The sequence below is a fragment of the Mesoplodon mirus genome (assembly GCF_964341445.2).
Source record: "Mesoplodon mirus genome assembly, chromosome: X".
Lineage (NCBI taxonomy): Eukaryota > Metazoa > Chordata > Mammalia > Artiodactyla > Ziphiidae > Mesoplodon > Mesoplodon mirus.
The window spans coordinates 29,421,304-29,434,452 of NC_138981.1; the positions used below are offsets into that span (position 1 = coordinate 29,421,304).

Below are 13,149 nucleotides of genomic sequence, written 5' to 3' on the forward strand. Positions count from 1 at the left end.
CATATGCACGCACACCCTGTTACACTTTGGGGCAGGTCTTTCAAACTCCACCAGATCCAACCACTGGGGGTCTGGGACCTGGGTAAGATTAGCCCCTTTTATTCAAAATCAACTGCTAAGTTACTCTTTCATTTGCTGATAAAGTTTCTAATAGTAAATAAACTGTACAAAGAACTTGCTTTGGGTCCTGATTTAGGGCCTAAATTTAAACATATGAAACTACCTGGACATCTATCTTCTATTTTTTCATACTTGCTCTTATATGTACAAGAGATGGGGGCGAGGGAGTGGAGTAAACAAACACGTTAACAGCAATACAGATTAGTTTTCAAAAAACTAACCTGCTCTAATATAACTACAAAAATACACAAACACACAGATAAATATTCCTTACCTCCAATGTTTCAACTGGTGAAACTTCAACTAAAATACCTTGTCCAGTTTGACACGCAGCAACAATTCACGGTAAAAAAAACTTCAAGAAAAGGCTGAAGACACTGTCCTAGATAAACGAAAGACCAAAGTGGTAACATTCAAACTGTGAAAGGCTTAAGGAAGGCCATATGAGCAAGTGATACAGTATACAAATAAAAGGTCACGAGAAAGTAAAGCAGCCATTTGTATAACTTTACTACCTGAAATTTCAGTGAATGAAGTTTATGTTCAGTCAATAACAAAAAGTTCACCTTGAGTGAACAGGCATGAGACGCTAAGGCTGCTGCTACCGCCACCAAGAAGTGAACCTGCTACCGCCAGCAGGTGGCTTGAGCCACCCTGCTCCCCTTCCTAGTCAGTCACCTCTAGTCCCTAAGGCAGAGCTGACAGCAGCAGAGGGGATGGCCAAAGCTTTTCTGAGGTTTTGGCCTCAGAGAAAGCTGGCAAGAACTTTAGCTGCATCCCTGGCAAACCATCAGGGGTCCTTGCAGCTCCGCATGAAATACTAGTCATTAAATTTGAATGTGTTTGGAGGATCTAGGGGAAGATGGCGGAAGAGTAAGATGCGGAGATCACCTTCCTCCCCACAGACACATCAGAAATACATCTACACGTGGAACAACTCCTACAGAACACCTACTGAACGCTGGCAGAAGACCTCAGACCCCCCAAAAGGCAAGAAACTCCCCACATACCTGGGTAGGGCAAAAGAATAAGGAAAAAACAGAGACAAAAGGATAGGGACGGGACCTGCACCAGTGGGAGGCAGCCGTGAAGGAGGAAAGGTTTCCACACACTAGGAGCCCCTTCGTGGGCGGAGACGGGGGATGGCGGAGGGGGAAGCTTCGGAGCCGCGGAAGAGAGCACAGCAACAGGGGTGCGGAAGGCAAAGCGGAGAGATTCCCGCACAGAGGATCGGTGCCGACCGGCACTCACCAGCCCCAGAGGCTTGTCTGCTCACCCGCCGGGGCGGGGCTGGGAGCTGAGGCTAGGGCTTCAGTCGGATCTCAGGGAGAGGACGGGGTTGGCGGCGTGAACACAGCTTGAAGGGGTTAGTGCGCCACGGCTAGCCGGGAGGGAGTCCCGGGAAAAAGTCTGGAGCTGCCGAAGAGGCAAGAGACTTTTTCTTCCCTCTTTGTTTCCTGGTGCGCAAGGAGAGGGGATTAAGAGCGCTGCTTAAAGAAGCTCCAGAGACGGCGCGAGCTGCAGCTATCAGTGTGGACCCCAGAGACAGGCATGAGACGCTAAGGCTGCGGCTACCGCCACCAAGAAGCCTGTGTGCAAGCACAGGTCACTCTCCACACCTCCCCTGCCAAGAGCCTGTGCAGCCTGCCACTGTCAGGGTCCCGGGATCCAGGGACAACTTCCCCGGGAGAACGCACGGCGTGCCTCAGGCTGGTGGAATGTCACGCTGGCCTCTGCTGCCTTAGGCTCGCCCCACCCTCCGTGCCCCTCCCTCCCCCGGCCTCAGTGAGCGGGAGCCCCCGAATCAGCTGCTCCTTTAACCCTGTCCTGTCTGAGCGAAGAACAGACGCCCTCAGGCGACCTACACGCAGAGGCGGGGCCAAATCCAAAGCAGAACCTCAGCAGCTGTGAGAACAAAGAAGAGAAAGGGAAATCTCTCCCAGCAGCCTCAGGAGCAGCGGATTAAATCTACACAGTCAACTTGATGTACCCTGCATCTGTGGAATACCTGAATAGACAACGAATCATCCCAAATTGAGGAGGTGGACTTTGAGAGCAAGATTTAGTATTTTTTCCCCTTTTCCTCTTTTTCTGAGTGTGTATGTGTATGCTTGTGTGTGAGATTTTGTCTGTATAGCTTTGCTTTCACCATTTAACCTAGGGTTCTATCCTTCCGTTTTTTGTTTTGTTTTTTAAATTTTTTTCTTAATAAGTATTTTTTTATTTTAATAACTTTTTTATTTTATTTTATCCCCTTCCTTCCTTCCTCCCTCCCTCCCTCTCTCTCTCTTTCTTTCTTTCTTTCTACTTTTTCTCCCTATTATAATGAGCCATATGGACGAAAGGCTCTTGGTGCTACAGCCAGAAGTCAGTGCTGTGCCTCTGAGGTGGGAGAGCCAACTTCAGGACACTGGTCCACAAGAGACCTCCCAGCTCCACATAATATCAAACGGCGAAAATCTCCCAAGATCTCCATCTCAATACCAACACCCAGCTTCACTCAACGACCAGCAAGCTACAGTGCTGGACACCCTATGCCAAACAACTAGCAAGACAGGAACACAACCCCACCCATTAGCAGAGAGGCTGCCTAAAATCATAATAAGTCAACAGACACCGCAAAACACAACACCAGACGTGGACCTGCCCACCAGGAAGACAAGATCCAGCCTCACCCACCAGAACACAGGCAGTACTCCCCTCCACCAGGAAGCCGACACAGCCCACTGAACCAACTTTAGCCACTGGGAACAGACACCAAAAACAACGGGAACTACGAACCTGCAGCCTGCAGAAAGGAGACCCCAAACACAGTAAGATAAGCAAAATGAGAAGACAGAAAAACACACAGCAGATGAAGGAGCAAGATAAAAACCCACCAGACCTAATAAATGAAGAAGAAATAGGCAGTCTACCTGAAAAAGAATTCAGAATAATGATAGTAAAGATGATCCAAAATCTTGGAAATAGAATAGACAAAATGCAAGAAACATTTAACAAGGACCTAGAAAAACTAAAGATGAAACAAGCAACGATGAACAATACAATAAATGAAATTAAAAATACTCTAGAAGGGATCAACAGCAGAATAACTGAGGCAGAAGAACGGATAAGTGACCTGGAAGATAGAATAGTGGAAATAACTACTGCAGAGCAAAAGAAAGAAAAAAGAATGAAAAGAACTGAGGACACTCTCAGAGACCTCTGGAACAACATTAAACGCACCAACATTCGAATTATAGGGGTCCCAGAAGAAGAAGACAGAAAGAAAGGGACTGAGAAAATATTTGAAGAGATTATAGTTGAAAACTTCCCTATTATGGGAAACGAAATAGTTAATCAAGTCCAGGAAGCACAGAGAGTCCCATACAGGATAAATCCAAGGAGAAACACACCAAGACACATATTAATCAAACTGTCAAAAATTAAATATAAAGAAAACATATGAAAAGCAGCAAGGGAAAAATAACAACACACAAGGGAATCCCCATAAGGTTAACAACTGATCTTTCAGCAGAAACTCTGCAAGCCAGGAGGGACTGGCAGGACATATTTAAAGTGACGAAGGAGAAAAACCTACAAACAAGATTACTCTACCCAGCAAGGATCTCATTCAGATTTGATGGAGAAATTAAAACCTTTACAGACAAGCAAAAGCTGAGAGAGTTCAGCACCACCAATCCAGCTTACAACAAATGCTAAAGGAACTTCTCTAGGCAAGAAACACAAGAGAAGGAAAAGACCTACAATAACAAACACAAAACAGTTAAGAAAATGGGAATAGGAATATACATATTGATACCTACCTTAAATGTAAATGGATTAAATGCTCCCACCAGAAGACATAGACTGGCTGAATGGATACAAAAACAAGACCCATATATATGCTGTCTACAAGAGACCCACTTTAGATCTAGGGACACATAGAGACTGAAAGTGAGGGGACGGAAAAACATATTCCATGCAAATGGAAATCAAAAGAAAGCTGGAGCGGCAATTCTCATATCACACAAAATAGACTTTAAAATAAAGACTATTAGAAGAGACAAAGAAGGACACTACATGATGATAAAGGGATCGATCCAAGAAGAAGATATAACAATTGTAAATATTTATGCACCCAACATAGGAGCACCTCAATACATAAGGCAAATACTAACAGCCATAAAAGGGGAAATCGACAGTAACACATTCATAGTAGGGGACTTTAACACCCCACTTTCACCAATGGACAGATCATCCAAAATGAAAATAAATAAGGAAACACAAGCTTTAAATGAAACATTAAGCAAGATGGACTTAATTGATATTTATAGGACATTTCATCCAAAAACAACAGAATACACATTTTTCTCAAGTGCTCATGGAACATTCTCCAGGATAGATCATATCTTGGGGTCACAAATCAAGCCTTGGTAAACTTAAGAAAATTGAAATTGTATTAAGTATCTTTTCTGACCACAATGCTATGAGACTAGACATCAATTACAGGAAAAGATCTGTAAAAAATACAAACACATGGAGGCTAAACAATACACTACTTAATAACGAAGTGATCACTGAAGAAATCAAAGAGGAAATCAGAAAATACCTAGAAACAAATGACAATGGAGACACGACGACCCAAAACCTATGGGATGCAGCAAAAGCAGTTCTAAGAGGGAAGTTTATAGCAATACAATCCTACCTTAAGAAACAAGAAACATCTCAAACAACCTAAACTTGCACCTAAAGCAATTAGAAAAAGAAGAACAAAAAACCCCCAAAGTTAGCAGAAAGAACGAAATCATAAAGATCAGATCAGAAATAAATGAAAAAGAAATGAAGGAAACGATAGCAAAGATCAATAAAACTAAAAGCTGGTTCTTTGAGAAGATAAACAAAATGGAGAAACCATTAGCCAGACTCATCAAGAAAAAAGGGAGAAGAGGGCTTCCCTGGTGGCACAGTGGTTGAGAGTCCGCCTGCCGATGCAGGGGACACGGGTTCGTGCCCCGGCCCGGGAAGATCCCACATGCCGCGGAGCGGCTGGGCCTGTGAGCCATGGCCGCTGAGCCTGCACATCCGGAGCCTGCGCTCCGCAACGAGAGAGGCCACAACAGTGAGAGGCCCACGTACCACAAAAAAAACCCAACAACAAAAAAAGGGAGAAGACTCAAATCAATAGAATTAGAAATGAAAAAGGAGAAGTAACAACTGACACTACAGAAATACAAAAGATCACGAGAGATTACTACAAGCAACTCTATGCCAATAAAATGGACAACCTGGAAGAAATGGACACATTCTTAGAAATGCACAACCTGCCAAGACTGAATCAGGAAGAAACAGAAAATATGAACAGACCAATCACAAGCGCTGAAATTGAAACTGTGATTAAAAATCTTCAAACACACAAAAGCCCAGGACCACAGGAATTCACAGGCGAATTCTATCAAACATTTAGAGAAGAGCTAACACCCATCCTTCTCAAACTCTTGCAAAATATAGCAGAGGGAGGAACACTCCCAAACTCATTCTATGAGGCCACCATCACCCTGATACCAAAACCAGACAAGGATGTCACAAAGAAAGAAAACTACAGGCCAATATCACTGATGAACATAGATGCAAAAATCCTCAACAAAATACTAGCAAACAGAATCCAACAGCACATTAAAAGGATCATACACCATGATCAAGTGGGGTTTATTCCAGGAATGCAAGGATTCTTCAATATACGCAAATCAATCAATGTGATACACCATATTAACAAACTGAAGGAGAAAAACCATATGGTCATCTCAATAGATGCAGAGAAAGCTTTCGACACAATTCAACACCCATTTATGATAAAAACCCTGCAGAAAGTAGGCAGAGAGGGAACTTTCCTCAACATAATAAAGGCCATATATGACAAACCCACAGCCAACATCGTCCTCAATGGTGAAAAACTGAAACCATTTCCACTAAGATCAGGAACAAGACAAGGTTGCCACTCTATGACATAAATCACAGCAAGATCCTTTTGGACCCACCTCCTAGAGAAATGGAAATAAAAACAAAGATAAACAAATGGGACCTAATGAAACTTCAAAGCTTTTGCACAGCAAAGGAAACCATAAACAAGACCAAAAGACAACCCTCAGAATGGGAGAAAATATTTGCAAATGAAGCAACTGACAAAGGATTAATCTCCAAAATTTATAAACAGCTCATGCAGCTCAATAGCAAAAAAACAAACAACCCAATCCAAAAATGGGCAGAAGACTTAAATAGGCATTTCTCCAAAGAAGATATACAGACTGCCAACAAACACATGAAAGAATGCTCAACATCATTAATCATTAGAGAAATGCAAATCAAAACTACAATGAGATATCATCTCACACCAGTCAGAATGGCCATCATCAAGAAATCTAGAAACGATAAATGCTGGAGAGGGTGTGGAGAAAAGGGAACCCTCTTGCACTGCTGGTGGGAATGTGAATTGGTACAGCCACTATGGAGAACAGTATGGAGGTTCCTTAAAAAACTACAAATAGAACTACCATACGACTCAGCAATCCCACTACTGGGCATATACCCTGAGAAAACCATAATTCAAAGAGTCATGTACCAAAATGTTCATTGCAGCTCTATTTACAATAGCCAGGAGATGGAAACAACCTAATTGGATGAATAGATAAAGAAGATGTGGCAGATATATACAATGGAATATTACTCAGCCATAAAAAGAAACAAAATTGAGCTATTTGTAATGAGGTGGATGGACCTAGAGTCTGTCATACAGAGTGAAGTAAGTCAGAAAGAGAAAGACAAATACCGTATGCTAACACATATATATGGAACTTAAGAAAAAAAATGTCATGAAGAACCTAGGGGTAAGACGGGAATAAAGACACAGACCTACTAGAGAATGGACTTGAGGATATGGGGAGGGGGAAGGGTAAGCTGTGACAAAGTGAGAGAGTGGCATGGACATATATACACTACCAAATGTAAAACAGATAGCTAGTGGGAAGCAGCCACATAGCACACGGAGATCAGCTCGGTGCTTTGTGACAACCTAGAGGTGTGGGATAGGGAGGATGGGAGGGAGGGAGACGCAAGAGGGATGAGATATGGGAACATATGTATAACTGATTCACTTTGTTATAAAGCAGAAACTAACACCATTGTAAAGCAATTATACTCCAATAAAGATGTAAAAAAAAATTTGAATGGGTTTGATTACAAAACTGTGCTAAGACCCTTTAAGGGCCATACGTCCTTAAATTTAAATGACTCTATACTGCGTCTATACAGAATCTATATTGAGTGTAATTTATTCTCTGGGAAAGTAGAAGAATGTTTGAAATTTCCACACCCCAAGTGAGCACCACACCCTCAGTACAAAGCCCAACAGTTGAAGGGGGCATAATTTTTTTCCTTTGTATTCCTTTCCTTTCCCTACCATCCACCCTCCCCCGCCCCGCTATACCTTCTCAAGAGAACGTGAACTGCTCACTCAGGACTGGGAGGCCCTCCCCATAACCCAACCCACAAAATCACTAATCTACCACTCAAGAATAACTTTAACTTCCTCAAGAAGGAAAAAAAAATAATTTACTATAGGCCTTAGTGAAATAATCTAAAGAGTCTTACTAGCTAAAAAAGAAAGCAGAGTCTTCTTTCCCCAGTAGAGGGTATTAACTACTCAAGAACTAACTAGATATTTTAGCTTAACCAACTAGCCTTAGTGAATGAGGAAAAAGTTCTTCCAGAGAGAAAAGTTTCAGCTAATAATGGCAGAAGTAACCAAATTAGAACACTCACAATTTGGCAATTTTTAATTTAATAACTACTCCATGCAATTGTAATCAATGAATAGTAAAAGCATTAGGGTGAAAAGTGGGGCTTCACGAAGGGATCAGGCTGTCAACACCTGAACTCTCGCATAAATCAAACAAACCAACCACAAAAGAAATTTTTTTAGACAACTGGGAGAACTTGAACATGGACTAATAGGTATTATATACACAATTAAGGAATCATTACCAGGTGTGTTGTACATGACAATGCATTGTGGTTATGTAAGAAAATGTGTTGTTTTAGATACATGTTATTTAGGGATGAAATAATGTCTTGGATACACCATAAATTCTCAGCAAAAACAAAAGCAATAGGGGGAAGATGAAAGAAGTATGGAGAAATGTTGATGTCTGCAGCATAGAGGTTCACTGAACTTTTTATTTGTGTACATATGGAAATGTTCACAAATAAAAATTTAAAAATAAAAACAATCAACTAGGAGTCATGACAGAGTCCTTTAAGGAGAAAAAAACCAATGTATTCAAAATAATACTTAAAAGCTGATGATTTTCATTCTTTTGTACAGAGATCACAGAAAAAGAAGCTAAAGATATAAAACTACTGAGAAGGTTCTTAAGGCAGTCCAGAGGTAAAATCCTTAAAGAGCCAAAACCATTATATTTAAACATCAATTAACATTAACTAATATTATGATTAATAATTATATTAGTTAGTAATTATAATTATCAGCAAAACTTATAATTAACTATAATGTTAAATATAAACTTAAATATTTACTGAATCTTATTATATGCAAGACCCTGCAATAAGTGATAAAGCAGGGATTCCCTGGTGGTGCAGCGGTTAAGAATCCACCTGCCAATGCAGGGGACATGGGGTCGAGCCCTGGTCAGGGAAGATCCCACATGCTACAGAGCAACTAAGCCCGTGCGCCACAACTACTGAGCCTGTGCTCTAGAGCCTATGAGCTTCAACTACTGAGGCCCGCATTCCTAGAGCCCGTGCTCCGCAACTGAGAAGCCACTGCAATGAGAAGCCCGCATGCCGCAATGAAGAGTAGCCCCCGCTCGCCGCAACTAGAGAAAGCCCGTGCACAGCAACAAAGACCCAACTCAGCCAAAAATAAATAATAAATAAATTTAAAAATTTATTTAAAAAATAAGAGATAAAGCAAAAGGGTGAAGCCCATGCCCTGTCTTTTTTTTTTTTTTTTTAATTGTCCATGCCCTGTCTTAAAGCTTACTCCTGAGCTGGTGAAAAAGAACACATGTACTCTGTATCCTGATAACAAAAGAACTTCAGAGAAGGGAGAGATAAATTCATGTAAATCAAGTTTACTGAAGAAAAATAATCCAAGTGGACAACAGAAAAGATGCAGGATTAAAAGAGAAGGAAAAGGGAAAAGTGCAAAAGTTTGAAATAGGACATTCAAAAGATACTGGTACCACTCACAATTCTACCAACATTTTAAAGCATGACAGTTTTGTGAGTGAGATCAGGAGAAAACTAATGAGTAAACTTCCAAGAAAAGAATCCTTGGACAGGGACAAAATAAAAAAACAAACCACACACAGACACAATAGTTCTCAAGAGAAAATGGAGTATTACTAAATTTGAGGAGGTGGCATCCTCATACCCTTAAACAAGTAGTAACTGAACAGTATGTAATTGAACATGCTCCAAGCAAACAAGGGCATTTGACATCCACAAGTCCTAATGTAAGATAACTGTTCAAGGTTTTTATTACAAGGATGTTGAAAATGAGATGTGAGTACCATTCAGAAGCAGAAGCACCACCAGACATATAGAAGCACTGACTCTACTGCTAGGAAAATGGTCTGAGGCAGAAAAGCTTTTTGCTCTCCTTAAGATTCAGAGGATCAGAACAAACAACATTTTGGCTAGGATCTTATAAAGAGTGATTAGAAAAGAAAGAAAGGCTTACAGAAGATACCCAGTAAGTAAGTTAGAGAGTTTGAGTCTAACCATAAGAGTGACAAGAAAGATGGCAAGTGCATTGGGAAAAAAAGAGGCATCTTTCTTAGAATCAGAAAAACTGAGGCATGTGTAAAGAGAGGGAAAGGGACTGACTATACATGGGGGGTGAGAAAGGACTAGTGACAAAGCAAGCTTTCCAGCAGGTCAGAGGAGTTGCCAAATTCCAGGGCTGGTATGACCATATTCTAGAAATGGGGTGGGCTGAGAGGCAGTGAGGATGAGATATGAAGGAGTAATATCCCAATTGTCTCAATCTTCAGGACATGAGTCATGAGGTCATTATATTACATGGTGTACAGAAAGAAGAAAGCATAACGTGACAAAACTGGGAAGTCAGTGAGCATCTACAGGCAAGCGTTAACAGGCCACAACAGCTGAAGGAAATCACTGTAATAATCATAGACGACCTAAGCCACTCACCAGATGTGGAGCCACAGACAAGTTACTTAACCTCTCTTAGGCCTTGTTTCCAAATCCTTTGCTTAATACCACACCTCACAAGATGTTGTAGGAATTAATTTACATAGAAGGAAAACGTCTGTAACTTGTAAAGCACCATATTCATTCAAGAGGATGCTCGAGAGCTTTAATAATACAGCAGGCAAGAATCTCAGCAGAACTGCCTCCTTTTTTTCTATTTCACAAGGACAGATATATATTATGTCTACAAATATGTACACTAAAACAGAAGTTATGACAGTTATAGTATAACCAGGAAATCATTCTTTTCTATGACAGGAAAAAAAACTCAGTTGATATTGTACATCCCAATTTCAATAGTAATTAAGAGGGATTTCATGTTCTTAAAGTCATTCCAGAGACTTATGTTTAACTGAAACTAAAATACAATAAACCTGTCCACTGTCAAGGACTAGAAACTGCCCTAGGTGGAAGAGACTAAAATCCTGAATCCTGAATAATCAGGTAACAACTTATTTATAATCTCACACACACACACAATGTAACCTTTTAATGAAAACGTGCAAAGTTATCCAAGTGAGTACAGCTACATAAAACAAAATAAAACAAAATTTAAAGCGAACTAGGGGCTGAGTCTGACCTAGAAAACAAGACAAAATCATGTTCTGCCATAAAGAGCCAATGGGAAGACTCCTTCTCTTGGTTATGGCATATTAGGTAATTTGAACTAATCTTTCCACTGAAGACAAATAATAAAGTTGGACAAAATGTAAGAAATGACTTTCTTAAAGGATCAAAGAGCCAACAGGATAGTGCTTTCAGATACATTAAAGGACTGGAATTCAGAGAGGTGAGCACAACAATCCAGAAGAAACCAGAAGTTAAACTGTATCTGACAGCTGGGTAGGCCCAGAGGGACAAAAGGAAAATCCTCTTTGCTACCCTTATGTTAGGAACCTAAAGGGCTGCACCTGAGAAATATGGGTGAACCGTTAATTGAAGAGTCCATAAATTGAAAGCAAAATAGCCTTGAGTCATCCAGTTGGCCCAGAGAAATCTCAAAAGCTGAGATTTGACTAAGTAATCCTAGATTCCCTCAAGCAGATGCCACCCTCCGCCCCCCAAAAAAATCCTTCCTGGAAGATATCATCCTGGTCTCAAATGATTTCTCAAGTAATTTTTCAAATCCAATGCCCAGAAAACAATTAAAGACAACTGGGCACATGGGAAAACAACAGACATAAGATCAAAAGCCACAGAAACATAAAACAACAAACACTCACAGAGATTCCAAATATTGGAATTATGAAACAAACACTTTGGTTCAAGGAAATGGAAACCAAACTTAAAAGTCTCAGCAATGAACTAGAAACTATAAAAAGTGATATACCAGGTTTTTATAAGAAGCAAACAAATTTTGTTACTGAAAAATACAAAAACTGAAATTAATCATCCAATGAACAGGTTTAACAGCCAATGGACACAGTTGAGACACTGAATCAGACACAAGTCAGTGGAAAAAAAGCTCAGAATAAATACAGGATAAGCAACATGGGGATATGGTGTGAAGGTTTAACATCTGACACAGTTAATTGGAATTCCAGAAGGAAAGGAAAGACATTATGGGGTAGAAGCAAAATTTGAATGGCTGAAAATTTCCAAAAATGATTTAAAAATGTCATATCACAAATTTAAGGATGTCAATGAATTCCTAGCTGAAAATCAGCAGACAAAGAAAAAGTTAAAAGCATCCCGAGGGGGAAAAAGATTACTTTCAAAGAAGCAACAGTTACATGGATAGCTTAATTCTCAACAACAAAAATGGAAGCTAAAAGACATATGTAATGGAATCCCTAAGTAGCAGAAAGAAAACAACTGCCAATCAAGTATTCCACTGCAGAGAAAACACCCATCAAGAATGAAAATTAAGAAGGTGGAGACACAATGGTGCAGTAGAAGAAAGTGAGCTGACCTTTTCTTACAAAAACACCAAAATCACAACTAACTGCTGAATGACCATCAACAAAAAAATGCTGGAACCTCCCAAAAAAGATATCCTACATCCAAAGACAAAGAAGAAGTCACAGTGAGATGGTAGGAGGGGCACAATCGCAATAAAATCAAATCCCATACCCACTGGGTGGGTGACCCACAAATTGGAGAATAATTATACCACAGAAGCTCTCCCACAGGAGTGAAAGTTTTGAGCCCCACGTCAGGCTCCCCAGGCTGAGAGTCTGGCAATGGGAGGAGGAGCCCCGAGAGAATCTAGCAGTGAAGGCCAATGGGGTTTGATTGCAGGAATTCCACAGGACTGGGGGAAACAGAAACTTCACTCTCAGAGGGGGAACACAAGGTCTCGTGTGCACCAGGAACCAGGGAAAAAAACCAGTGACCTCATAAGAGCCTGGGCCAGACCTTCCTGCTGGTATTGCAGGGCCTCCTGCAGAGGTGGGGGGCTGCTGTGGCTCAATGCAGGGACAAAGACACTGGCGGCAGTAGTTCTGGGGAGTATTGGCATGTGCCCTCCTGGAGGCTTCCATCTTCTCACCAAGACCTGGCCCCACCCAACAGCCTATAGGCTCCAGTGCTGGGATGCCTCAGACCAAGCAACCAACAGGGCAGGAACACAGTCCCACCCATCAGCAGACAGACTGCTTAAAGTCTTCCTGAGCCCACAGCTGCCCCATAAGCACAACCCCTGACACAGCCCTGCCCACTAGAGGGACAAGACCCAGCTGCACCCACCAATGGGCAGGAACCAGTTGCTCCCAGCAGGAAGCCTGCACAAGCCTCTGAGACAGGCTTGTCCACCAG

The 13,149-nt window shown here is 41.3% G+C and overlaps 1 protein-coding gene across 3 annotated transcripts in view; it reads right to left on the bottom strand.

Moving 5' to 3' along the window:
* The window catches only part of TAB3 (TGF-beta activated kinase 1 (MAP3K7) binding protein 3), a 104,283-nt gene that overhangs the window by 60,278 nt on the left and 30,856 nt on the right, over positions 1 to 13,149 (bottom strand). For all 3 annotated transcript variants that reach the window (XM_082610418.1, XM_082610416.1, XM_082610417.1), the window contains exon 2: positions 395 to 502. The gene's annotated coding sequence lies outside the window, so the exon portion shown is untranslated. The remainder of the gene's footprint in view (positions 1 to 394; positions 503 to 13,149) is intronic.